This window comes from Peromyscus maniculatus, chromosome 3, assembly GCF_049852395.1.
Source record: "Peromyscus maniculatus bairdii isolate BWxNUB_F1_BW_parent chromosome 3, HU_Pman_BW_mat_3.1, whole genome shotgun sequence".
In the NCBI taxonomy this organism is placed as follows: Eukaryota; Metazoa; Chordata; class Mammalia; order Rodentia; family Cricetidae; genus Peromyscus; species Peromyscus maniculatus.
In genome coordinates, this window is record NC_134854.1 from 94,160,731 (window position 1) to 94,171,652 (window position 10,922).

Below are 10,922 nucleotides of genomic sequence, written 5' to 3' on the forward strand. Positions count from 1 at the left end.
CCAGGAAAGGCACAAAGCTACACAGAGAAACCCTGTCTCAAAAAAACAAAAAACAGAAAAAGAAAAAGGAAAGGAAAGAAAACACGTGGGTGTGACTATTATTAATGGGCCGGTATGCAGCGCCACCTAGTGTCATGAAGCCATATGTACACATGAAGCCAGTTCTTCAGTGAACTGTTTTTCCGCAGGGTTCCAGTCCTCTCCAGCAGTTCCACCTTCCTGCCCTATCTGCCTGCGCCTTCCCTATCTGACCATTCAGCTACAGGCTCCTCTTCCCCATCTCCTGTCTTTGTCCCCGATCTTTCTTCCTCTGGCATCTCTTTCTGGAAGAACATCTATCCCCATGGATCAAACCACACACTAGAAAAAAAAAAAAAGACAGCTTCTTCAATGTATGGTGCTGGTCCATCTGGATGTCTGCACATGGAAGAATGCAAATAGATCCATACTTATCACCCTGCACAAACCCAACTTCATATTCTCCATATGAATCAAAGGCCTCAACATAAAACCAGATATGCTGAACCTGATAGAAGAGGGAGTCGGGAAGCAGCCTTGAACTCATTGACACTGGAAAAGACTTTCTGAACAGACCACCATTAGCACAGGCACTAAGAACAGCAATTCATAATTGGGACCTCATGAGAAGATTCTGTATGGCAAAGGACATCATCATTCAGACAAAACAGCAGGCTGCAGAATGGGAAAAGTTTTTTTTCACCAACTACACATACCATAGAGGGCTGATATCTAAAATATATAAAGAACTAAAAAAACTGGACATCAAGAAAACAAACAACCCAATTAAAAATGGGATACAGATCTAAACAGAGAATTCTCAAAAGAGGAAATACAAATGGCTGAGAAGCACTTAAAGAAATGTTCAACATCCTTAGTCATCAGGGAAATGCACATCAAAACTACTTTGAAAGTTCATCTTACACCAGTCAGAATGGCCAAGATCAATAAAACAAGTGACAGCTCATGCTGATGAGGATGTGAAATAAGAGGAACACCCATCCATTGCTGGTGGGAGTGCAAACTTGTACAGCCACTGTGGAAATCAGCGTGGCAGTTCCTCGGGGAGCTGGAAAGAGATCTACCTCAAGATCCAGCTATGCCGCTCTTGGGCATTTTCTTAGGTTTTTATTGCTGTGAAGAGACACCATGACCACAGCAACTCTTATAATGAAAACATTCCATTGAGGGGGCTCACTTACAGTTTCAGAGGTTCAGTCCATTATCATCATGATGAGGAGCATGGCAACGTGCAGGCAGATGTGGAGATGGAGCTGAGAGTCCTGCATCTTGACCCAGAGGCAACTTCTTCCCCAGATTTCTTTCTCACCAATTTTCCAATCATGTTCTTTCCAAGTCTCTGACCATCAGCCAATCCATTGGCTACAGCCCATGGATCAGTGAAAATCTGGCCATTTCTCCTTCCAAACAAACTGTATGACCACGTGTACTGCCCAAAGTTCTACCCACTATGAAGATTTCCCTTCACCAGTATCTTTCAGGGTTGTCCCAGAAACAGGATGTAATGCTGCAGCTGTCCACTTCTGGTTGGTGCCTGAATAACGTGCAGAATCATCAGTAACCCAGGCTCTAGTCTGCTCTTCCTCAGTCAACCAATCTCAGGAACATCCCATGAGGCTCTAGGTGCATGCTTAGCAGCAGACGACATTGTAACAGGAGTAGAAATCATAGGCAATTGAGCAACTCCTTCATGTCATTTGCTTGTGCTTTTAGGACCTGCTCAGGCCCAATCACACAAATACCACAACCATTTGATAGTAGGCTGTTGTTGTACATGGTCTACTTTGTGACTTGCTGGGTCAGGTAACACCCAGCTCCTGATGGGCAGCTCAGGTCACATGGTGACTTGGTGGCCCACTGTCAAATGTTCAGTTTCCACTACGGCCCAATAGCAGACCAAGAGCTGTCTCTCGAAGGGAGAATAGTTGTCTGCAGATGATGGCAGAGCCTTGCTCCAAAATCCCAAAGGTCTTTTCTTTGATTCACTTATAGGAAGCTGCCAAAGGCTCCAAACTGCATCCCTATCTGCCACCAACACTTCAAGTACCATAGGGTCTGTTGGATCATGGTCCAAGTGGTAGAGCAGCCCGCACAGCAGCTGGGACCTGTGGAAGAGCCTCCTCCTTTCCAGCCTGCACACAAAGCTAAGCTTTCCGAGTCACTTTTGGTATATGGGCTGGAGTAACACATCCAAATAGGGAATGTGCTGTCTCCAGAATCCAAAGAGGTCCACTAAATGTTGTGCTTCTTTCTTGGTGGTGGGAGGGGCCAGGTACAATCAGTTATCCTTCACCTTAGTAGGAACATCTCTGCATGTCCCACACCACTGGACTCCTGAGAATTTCACAGAGGTAGAAGGTCCTTGAATTTCAGTTGGATTTATTTCCCATCCTCTGATGCACATGTATGTTACCAATGAGTCTGAAGTGGTTGCTACCTCCTGCTCACTTGGTCCAATCAGCATCATTTTGTCAATATAGTGCACCAGTGTGATTATTTTGTGAAAGAGACAGACAACCGAGATCCTTTCTAACTAAGTTATGACACAGGACCGGAGAGTTAATATATCCTCGAGGTAAAACTGTAAAGGTATACTGCTGGCCTCGCCAGCTGAAAGCAAATTGCTTCTGGTGTCCTTATGGACAGGTACCAAGAAAAAAGCATTTACTAGATCAATATCTGCATACCATGTACCAGGAGGTGTATTAATCTGCTCAGATAAGGACACCACATCTGATGCAGCAGCTGCAGTCGGAGTCACTACTTGATTGAATTTTTGATAGTCAACTGTCATTCTATACAATCCACCTGACTTCAGTACTGGCCAGACAGGAGAGTTAAAGGGAGATGTGGTGGAAACCACCACCTTGCATCTTTCAAGTATCTAATAGTGGCACTCGTTTTTGCAGTTCCTCCAGGGATGTGATGCTGTCTTGGGTTCACTATTTTCCCTGGAAGAGGTGACTCCAAAGGCTTCCATTTCGCCTTCCTAACCATAACATCCCTCACTGCACAGGTCAGGGAACCAATGTGAGTGACTTCTGCCAGCGTCTAAGTATATATATCCCAATTACACATTCTCGAACTGGAGAAATAACCACAGGATGAGTTCGAGACCCCCTGGACCTATTGTGTGTCAGACTTCAGCCAAAACTCCACCAATCACCTGACCTCCATAAGCCCTTACTTTATCTGGAGATCTTCAATGGTTTTTGGGACCTCACAGAATCAGCATTATTTTGGACACAGTATCCAAGAGGACCTGGAAAATCTGATCATTTCCTTCCCCCCAGTGTACAGTTACCCTTGTAGAAGGCCTGTAGGTCCCTCTGGGGAAGGACTAGAGAGAGGTTAACAGTTAAACTCTTAGGTATCTTATCAAGGTCCTTCCTCAGGGGAACCTGACCATCCCTTCATTCACGGGGTTCTGGGTCTGCAAACTGGCTCAAGTCTGGAAATTGATTCACTGGCCAAGATTGCCTTTTACCACAATCTAATGAAGCTTTTCCTTCACCTGTTTGAGAATTTTCTACTTACACAGATCAAACAAAAATTCAGTAGCTTCTTATCTATTTCATGCCTGGAAACACCATGATTGATTAGCCAGTGATAAAGGTCTGTATGAGTCATGCCACCATAAAATTCCCTTTGCCTGTGTAGCTAGAGTTTTCCTGCCTGGCTCACAGTCAGGACAAATCTTTGTCACCTGCCAGTCCCACAGCCACTCAGACCCAGCCAAGTAAACACAGAGACTTATATTGCTTACAAACTGTATGGCCGTGGCAGGCTTCTTGCTAACTGTTCTTATAGCTTAAATTAATCCATTTCCATAAATCTATACCTTGCCACGTGGCTCGTAACTTACTGGCATCTTCACATGCTGCTTGTCATGGTGGCGGCTGGAAGTGACCCTTCCGCCTTCCTGTTCTTCCTTTTCTCCTCTCTGCTAGTCCCGCCTATGCTTCCTGGCTAGCCACTAGCCAATCAGTGTTTTATTTATTAACCAATCAGAGTAATTTGACATAGAGACCATCCCACAGCATGCCTGTGCTGAACATTACAGGTTAGGCCATTGTGGACACTGCTTTGTCTATGCTGCTCACTATGATAACTACGATCACTTTGCCACCACCTGGCTCCATGCTACCTTGGGGCCCAATTACACCCACTGCATTGAATTCATCCAGCTGAGCAGCAGCATCTCCAGCCCTAAGGGCTGACACAGGAAGAGGGCAACAACAGCGCTCTTCAAATGCCCTTCTCACCGTTTTGTGTCTTACAGGGTTAGTGGAGGGCATGTCTTCTGGGCCTTCCCATTGTGGAGGATTAGGATTTACACAGCATATCCACTTCAGCATTGCAAATTCCCTGAGCCTTAAAATCCCTCCATCAACACTAAGTCAAAGGACATCAGGCATCTCCAACTCCTTTTCAGTAGGCCAGCTTTTGACAAATGCTTCAGCCAACCCTTCAGACTTTTGACACCATTTTTAACTGTGTGAGCTTCCATAGTAAACCTAGAATCTCCACTCCGTGAGCCCCTATCAACAAACTCAGCCTCATCCAGTTTTATGTTCCTTCCACCATTACCCCACACCCTTAAAATCCATTCCCACACATATTCCCCAGACTTCTGCTTGAATGAATTAGCAAACGCATTAAGCTCTTCAGTAGTGTAGCGAACCTCCTCGTGGACTACACTTCCTACCTCCCCTCTAGGACCCGCTTAGCCTCGAGTCTGACTAGAGGTCTAGAAGCAACTACGGGTGGACCCTGAGGGACATCGGCATTGTCTTGCCTGGCATTTCCTTCGGAGAAGATCACTGCTGGTTTAGCAGACAATGAAGGATTAATTTTCTCAGTCAAAGGGGAATGGGGAAGTATTTTAAGGGGTGGAGCTGAAGGTGGAGAGACTGCTTCCCCAGGTGAGATAAACCCTTGAGAATCTGAGGGTTCAAAGTTCTCAGCTTCAATAGGGTCCTCCTGCAATCTCCACCCCAAGGTACAGGATCCCATTCCTTACCAATCAATGCCCTCACTTTAACCACTGACACCCTCAGAAGCGGGGACTTGAATTTTTGCTGTAAATTCAGCCAGCTTCATAATGCGGGCTTCGGTTTGATTTTCTACCTTTTGAACTCTGTGGCTGCTGGAGAGAAGATTCTCTTCAGGGCACCCTTAGAAACCTTTAGACTGTTTATGCACATCAGGAGCCCATCAGTTTCATCACTGAGTTCATTGTTATCCTTCCCCAAGTGATTCTGCTCTGTTAGAAGTTAACTTTATTATGGGTCTCATTCCTATCCTTTGTCCATTTATCCAGAGACGCTAAGAGCAAGTGATCAACATTATCATTCTCCTTATTTTTCCACAAACTATCCAAAGTTTTATATACAGAGTCAGCAAATCCACTGCTGCTCACAATTGGTGAATCAGGACAATCAAATGCATTTATCTCCTTAAGTTTGTAAATAGTTCACACCATGGCTTTAAGTGCTCTCTGAGCTCCCGGGAGAGGTTTTAGTAGCTGGAGAGGCTTCAGTAACTGTAGATGTTGGCAAATTGGAAAGCCTATGCCAGATACTTAAAAGAGTCATCCTTATACTTCTGGTACCCAAATCTGTATTAGTCGGGGTTCTCTAGAGTAACAGAACATGTGTGTGTGTGTGTGTGTGTGTGTGTGTGTGTGTGTGTGTGTGTGTGTGTGAGAGAGAGAGAGAGAGAGAGAGAGAGAGAGAGAGAGAGATTTACTGGAATGACTTACAGGCTGTGGTCTAGTTAATCCAACGATGGCTGATTCTGAACAGAAAGTCCCAAGAATCCAGTGGTTGTTCCGTTCACAAGGCTGGATGTCTCAGCTGGTCTTCAGTCTGCACTGGAATTTCAAAGAAGCAGACTCTAATGCCAGTGAAGGAATGGACCTGCCAGCAGGTGAGAGCAAGAAGGCAAACAGCAAAAGCTTCCTTCTTCCATGTCCTTACACAGGCTTCCAGCACCAGGTGTGGCCCATATTAGAGGTGGGTTTTCCCAGCTCAAAAGATCTGGATTAAAGGTCCAAATTAGAAGTAGATCTTCCTACTTCAAATAAGCAAAAATCCCTCACAGGTGTGCCCTCCATTTTGGGGTTTTAGTTAATTCCAGATGTTGTCAAGTTGGTAACCAAGAATAGCCATCCTATTCCCCATGACTTGGTTAGCCCAGGATAACCTACCCAGGGGTGGCACCACCCACATCCACCATTAATCAAGAAAAAGCATGTGTATAATACGAATAGTGGGCATACAAACAGAAGTTCCTCCAAACCTTATTCGCTTCCTCTCTCCCACCCTTCCTCATATGTCAACTTTCTTACTCCCCTCCTATTGTAAAATATTATTTAAGATGTGTTACATTTGTTTATGCTGTGGGACATTTGTTTAATGATGCAAAGATTTATTGCATTCTTTCATGTTGCATTTGTTTAACTCTGTGAAGCTGTGTTACTGTGCCTGTCTGGAACACCTGATGGTCTAATAAAGAGCTGAACGGCCAATAGTGAGGCAGGAGAAAGGAGAGGTGGGGCTGGCAGGCACAGAGAATAAATAGAAGGAGAGATCTGGAGGATGAAAGAAGAAAGAGCAAGAGAACAAGGAGAGGAGGATGCTACGGGCCAGCCACACAGCCACACAGCCAGCCATGGAGTAAGAACAAAAGTAAGATTTACAGAAGTAAGAAAAGGAAAAAGTCCAGAGGCAAAATGTAGATGGAATAATTTCAAGTTAAGGAAAGCTGGCAAGTAGCTGGGCGGTGGTGGCGCACGCCTTTGATCCCAGCACTTGGGAGGCAGAGGCAGGCGGATCTCTGTGAGTTCGAGGCCAGCCTGGGCTACCAAGTGAGTTCCAGGAAAGGCGCAAAGCTACACAGAGAAACCCTGTCTCGAAAAACCAAAAAAGAAAAAAGAAAAAAGAAAAAGAAAAGAAAAGAAAAAAAGAAAAGCTGGCAAGAAACAAGCCAAGCTAAGCCCAGGAATTATAATTAAAGATAAGCCCCCTTGTATGACTAAGAAGACTAATTCTTCCTCTTTGAATAGTTTTTTTTAAATGACTGTAGATCTTCATCTAAGGTTGGGGGCCCTGTGAGATTTTCCCCATCTACATCCGTATGTCAACTGGTGTTGTATCAGTCAGGTCTTGTTTGGGCAGCCATAGTGTTGAGATTACATGGGTGTGGGTCCCTTGTCACATCTAGAAGATGTAGTTTGAAGTGAAGTGTCTCCCATTGGCTCACATGTCTGAGCACGTAGTCTCCAGCTGGTGGGCCTGTTCTGGGAAGGTTGTGAAACCTTTAGGAGATGCAGCCTCACCAGAGGAAGTAGGCCACCAGGGTGGGCCTCTGTCCACATTCTGCTTCCTGACTGACTGCAGTGGGACCAGCTGCTCCCTGTGGCCACCGTGGCCCTCCAACCATCATGCGCTGTGTCTCCCAGAATTCTCAGCCAAAATAAGCCTGTTTTCCCTTGAGTTATTTGCCTCGGGTGTCCTGTCACAGCAAGAAAAGTAATCGATGCAAGAGAAAAGGTTTATTTTGGCTCATAGTGGCCGGAAAGCAGAGAGGAGGCTCTGAGAGAGAGGGAGAGAGAAGACAGCAATGGGAAGGATGGGGCATGTGAAGACAAGAGACCCCTTCAGAGCCAGGCACTCCCTCAGTGAACGCCTTCCACCGGTGAGGTGCCCCTACTTTCTCCCATCTTCCAGCAATGCCATCAAATCATGACTACATCAACACATGAATCCACTGATTAATAACAAATTAACTCATCTTCATGATCCAATCACTTCCCCAAGGCCCCACTTCAGAATATTATGCTGGTCATCAAGGCTTCAACACATAAGTTTTGCCAGGCTATTGCATATGCAAACCATAACATGCTAATTAAACCAGTGGTTTGGGTTAGAGAGATGACTTCGCCATTAAGAGCATTTACTGCTCTTACAGATGACCAAGGTTCAACTCCTAGCACCCATAGCAAGCAGCTCACAACCACTTGTAGCTCCAGTTCTAGGGGATCTGACCCCCTCTGACCTCTGTAGGTTCCTGCATACATGTGGTACACATAAACTCACACAAGCACACATACATACACTAAATCAATCAATCGGTCTAAAAGGTATTCTAGCGGTTATGTTTTCTACCAAAGACTTAAATATTTTATATCACCATGGTCTGCTTGGCTGGCTTCCAATAGAAGTCTGATGCAATACCATGCATTTCTTCTAAAGTGTTCCTCTGTATTCTCTGACACCCTCACTTCTCGATTTCTTGAAGGCTCTGTGCTTCTCTTGGGTTGCCTGTACTTACACAGTAAGTCGAGGCACAGACTCACTGCAACTGCTGCTGTTCACACTGCTAGCGGCGTGTGAGCTTTCTGGGTCTGAGCTGTTCACGTCTGTCCTTAGTTTTTGAAAATTCTTCACCATGATGACCTCTACTGTCCCTTTCTCTCTGTCCTCTCCCATCTTCCATTATGCACAGGTCACACTGTTTGTGCACAGAAGGAAAGCAACAGGTTCTTGGTTTGTCTGTCTGTTTCTTTTGTTTTGAGAGAGAGTGGGGGAGAGGGAGGATAGAGTCTCATGTAGCCCAGGCTGGCCTCAAAATAGCTATGTGGTTCAAGGATTCTTTTGAATGCTGTGTTAGATCTGCACCACCACAACTGGTTTTATGCAGTGCCAAGGATTCAACCCAGGGCTTTGGGCATGCTGGGAAAGCGCTCTACCAACTGAGCTACATTCCCAGCCTGGGAAGCATGACTTCTAAGCCCTTTCCATATCAAAGCTGAAACAGGCGGCCCTCCTAAAGCTTCTGGTTTTGAAATAGGAAGAGTGGAAGTACAAGTGGGAAGTGGGAGAGCATATACACCAACACCAGGGACCGAAAACAGCCTGGGGTCCCCGGGGCTTTCAGAAAGAGAACATACCCCAGAGGCACACAGAGGATGAGAGAATGGGTTCTTGGGATTTGATTCCCTGTAGTCAGGTTGGAAGCCAAGAAGTCTGAACTCCCATGGCATTTTCAGTGGCTTATAGACCCAAATAGAGAACACAGTATGGAAACTATACGTATGTTGTGCAGTGATTTTCTTTGGTGCCAGGAGCCTCATTAAAACCAAAATTCTCATTAAAACAAAGAAAAGTTTGTTAAAACTAGGTAAGTTTTAAAGAGGACATCATTAAGGAATTCTAAAGGAATGTTAGGAAGTAAACCACTCAGAAGTCTCAGGAAGTCCCTGAAACTTACCAGGTGCACAAGGCTCCTCCCTCCCAAAGGCTACATGAGCAGTAAAGACTGCTGAGAACAGAAACCAGCTGAATAGTCTAGGAGAGACTCTCTGACCTGTCAAGCTGCTGGCAGCTCATACAGTAAGCTTTTGTGAGTTGTCACTTACACGGGAGTTACCTTTCCACGACACAGCTGCTTTTAAGTTGCCTCATGGTCCTGTAAGTAACCCCTCATCTATATTCCTGTTAATGACCCCAAATAAACTCATTAATTCACCAAATTGGGCTTTTGCAATATCATCACTTTGGTCTTTCATTGTTTTCCTATTTGAGTGAATAACTGTTTGTGTCGTGTCTCTCCAGATATGGTGTCATGCAACGGCCTGTAAGCCACAAAACCTCTACCAGACACTTTGTAAATCTCATCTCTAACCATTGCAATGAAGCTCTAAAAGCATGTAGCAACTCATTTCACAGGCGGAACAATGAAGTCCCCAACAAGAAGGCAGCTCTCCCAAGCTGCTGACAAGACTGGCTTGAGTCCAGTCCCCAGTGTGGGGTGTCTCCAGGCCTCCCCCTCAATTCTGTCATCCCATCACATCTGAGACTTGAGTTCTGTCGCCCAGCCCTCCAAACCGACACTCTTAGTGAATGTGAGATGTACCTGGCCCTGGACGTTGACACACCCTAGATTAGCAGGCTCCGGACACAGCGCACAGATCAGGAAAGAAACTGACTGTACACCTCTGGAGGGAAAGGTATCCTGAAAGTCGGACTATACCTGAAGCTGGGGTCTGGTGGGGGATGGTCGCCCCACAGGATGTGGCAATCCTGCTTTCTAGAGAGCTGTTACCGCTAAGCTCTACTCTGCTCCCCCTAAGGGAGTTTCCCAGCAGAGGTATCTGTTTCTTCTCAGCTTTGGGCCAAGATGTTACTTCTTCTGCTTCATTCTGCTAAGGGGGAACTCCTGCAGAATTGTAGCAATCTGCTCCAGCTCTGGAAGTTTCCCAGCAGAGGAGTCAGTGGCTTCTTCTGCTCTGCTCCCCTAAGGGAGCTTCTCAGCAGAGACTCTGCTCCGTGCTAGTGAAAGAAGATCTTCACCCAAAACTCCTTCAGGAGATTTATTCGGGAAGGAGGAATCCAGGACCCGCCTCGGATGTAAGAAACCAGTTCCCAGCGGCAGCTATGAAGACTGATGGCCTCACTGCCGAACTGCTTTACCCTGAAGACCGCATTTTGTCCTCCATTACCTCGGAGAAACTCAGAGGCTGAGGACTCGCACAACTGGGCAGATATTCAAGCTGCACTTGAGCTTGGATCCTTGCATAGAAAGCATGACAATCTTAGACCGCCAAATGGCTCAGTGGGTAAAGGCACTTGCTGCCAAGTCTGATGACCTGGGTTCAATCCCTCGGCCCCTCATCACGGTAGAAGAAGAGAACTGACTTCCACCAGCTCATGTATACCTGTTCTCTCACATACACAGTGCACATCAATGCAAGACATTTTTACAAACATAACAATTGAAAAGAAAAGAAGTAGGAATAGAGTCATAGGTGTAATATAGGAAATACAAATATGTACTTGTGCAAGATGTACATTCGTAAAGAGCAAAAGTACAAATCC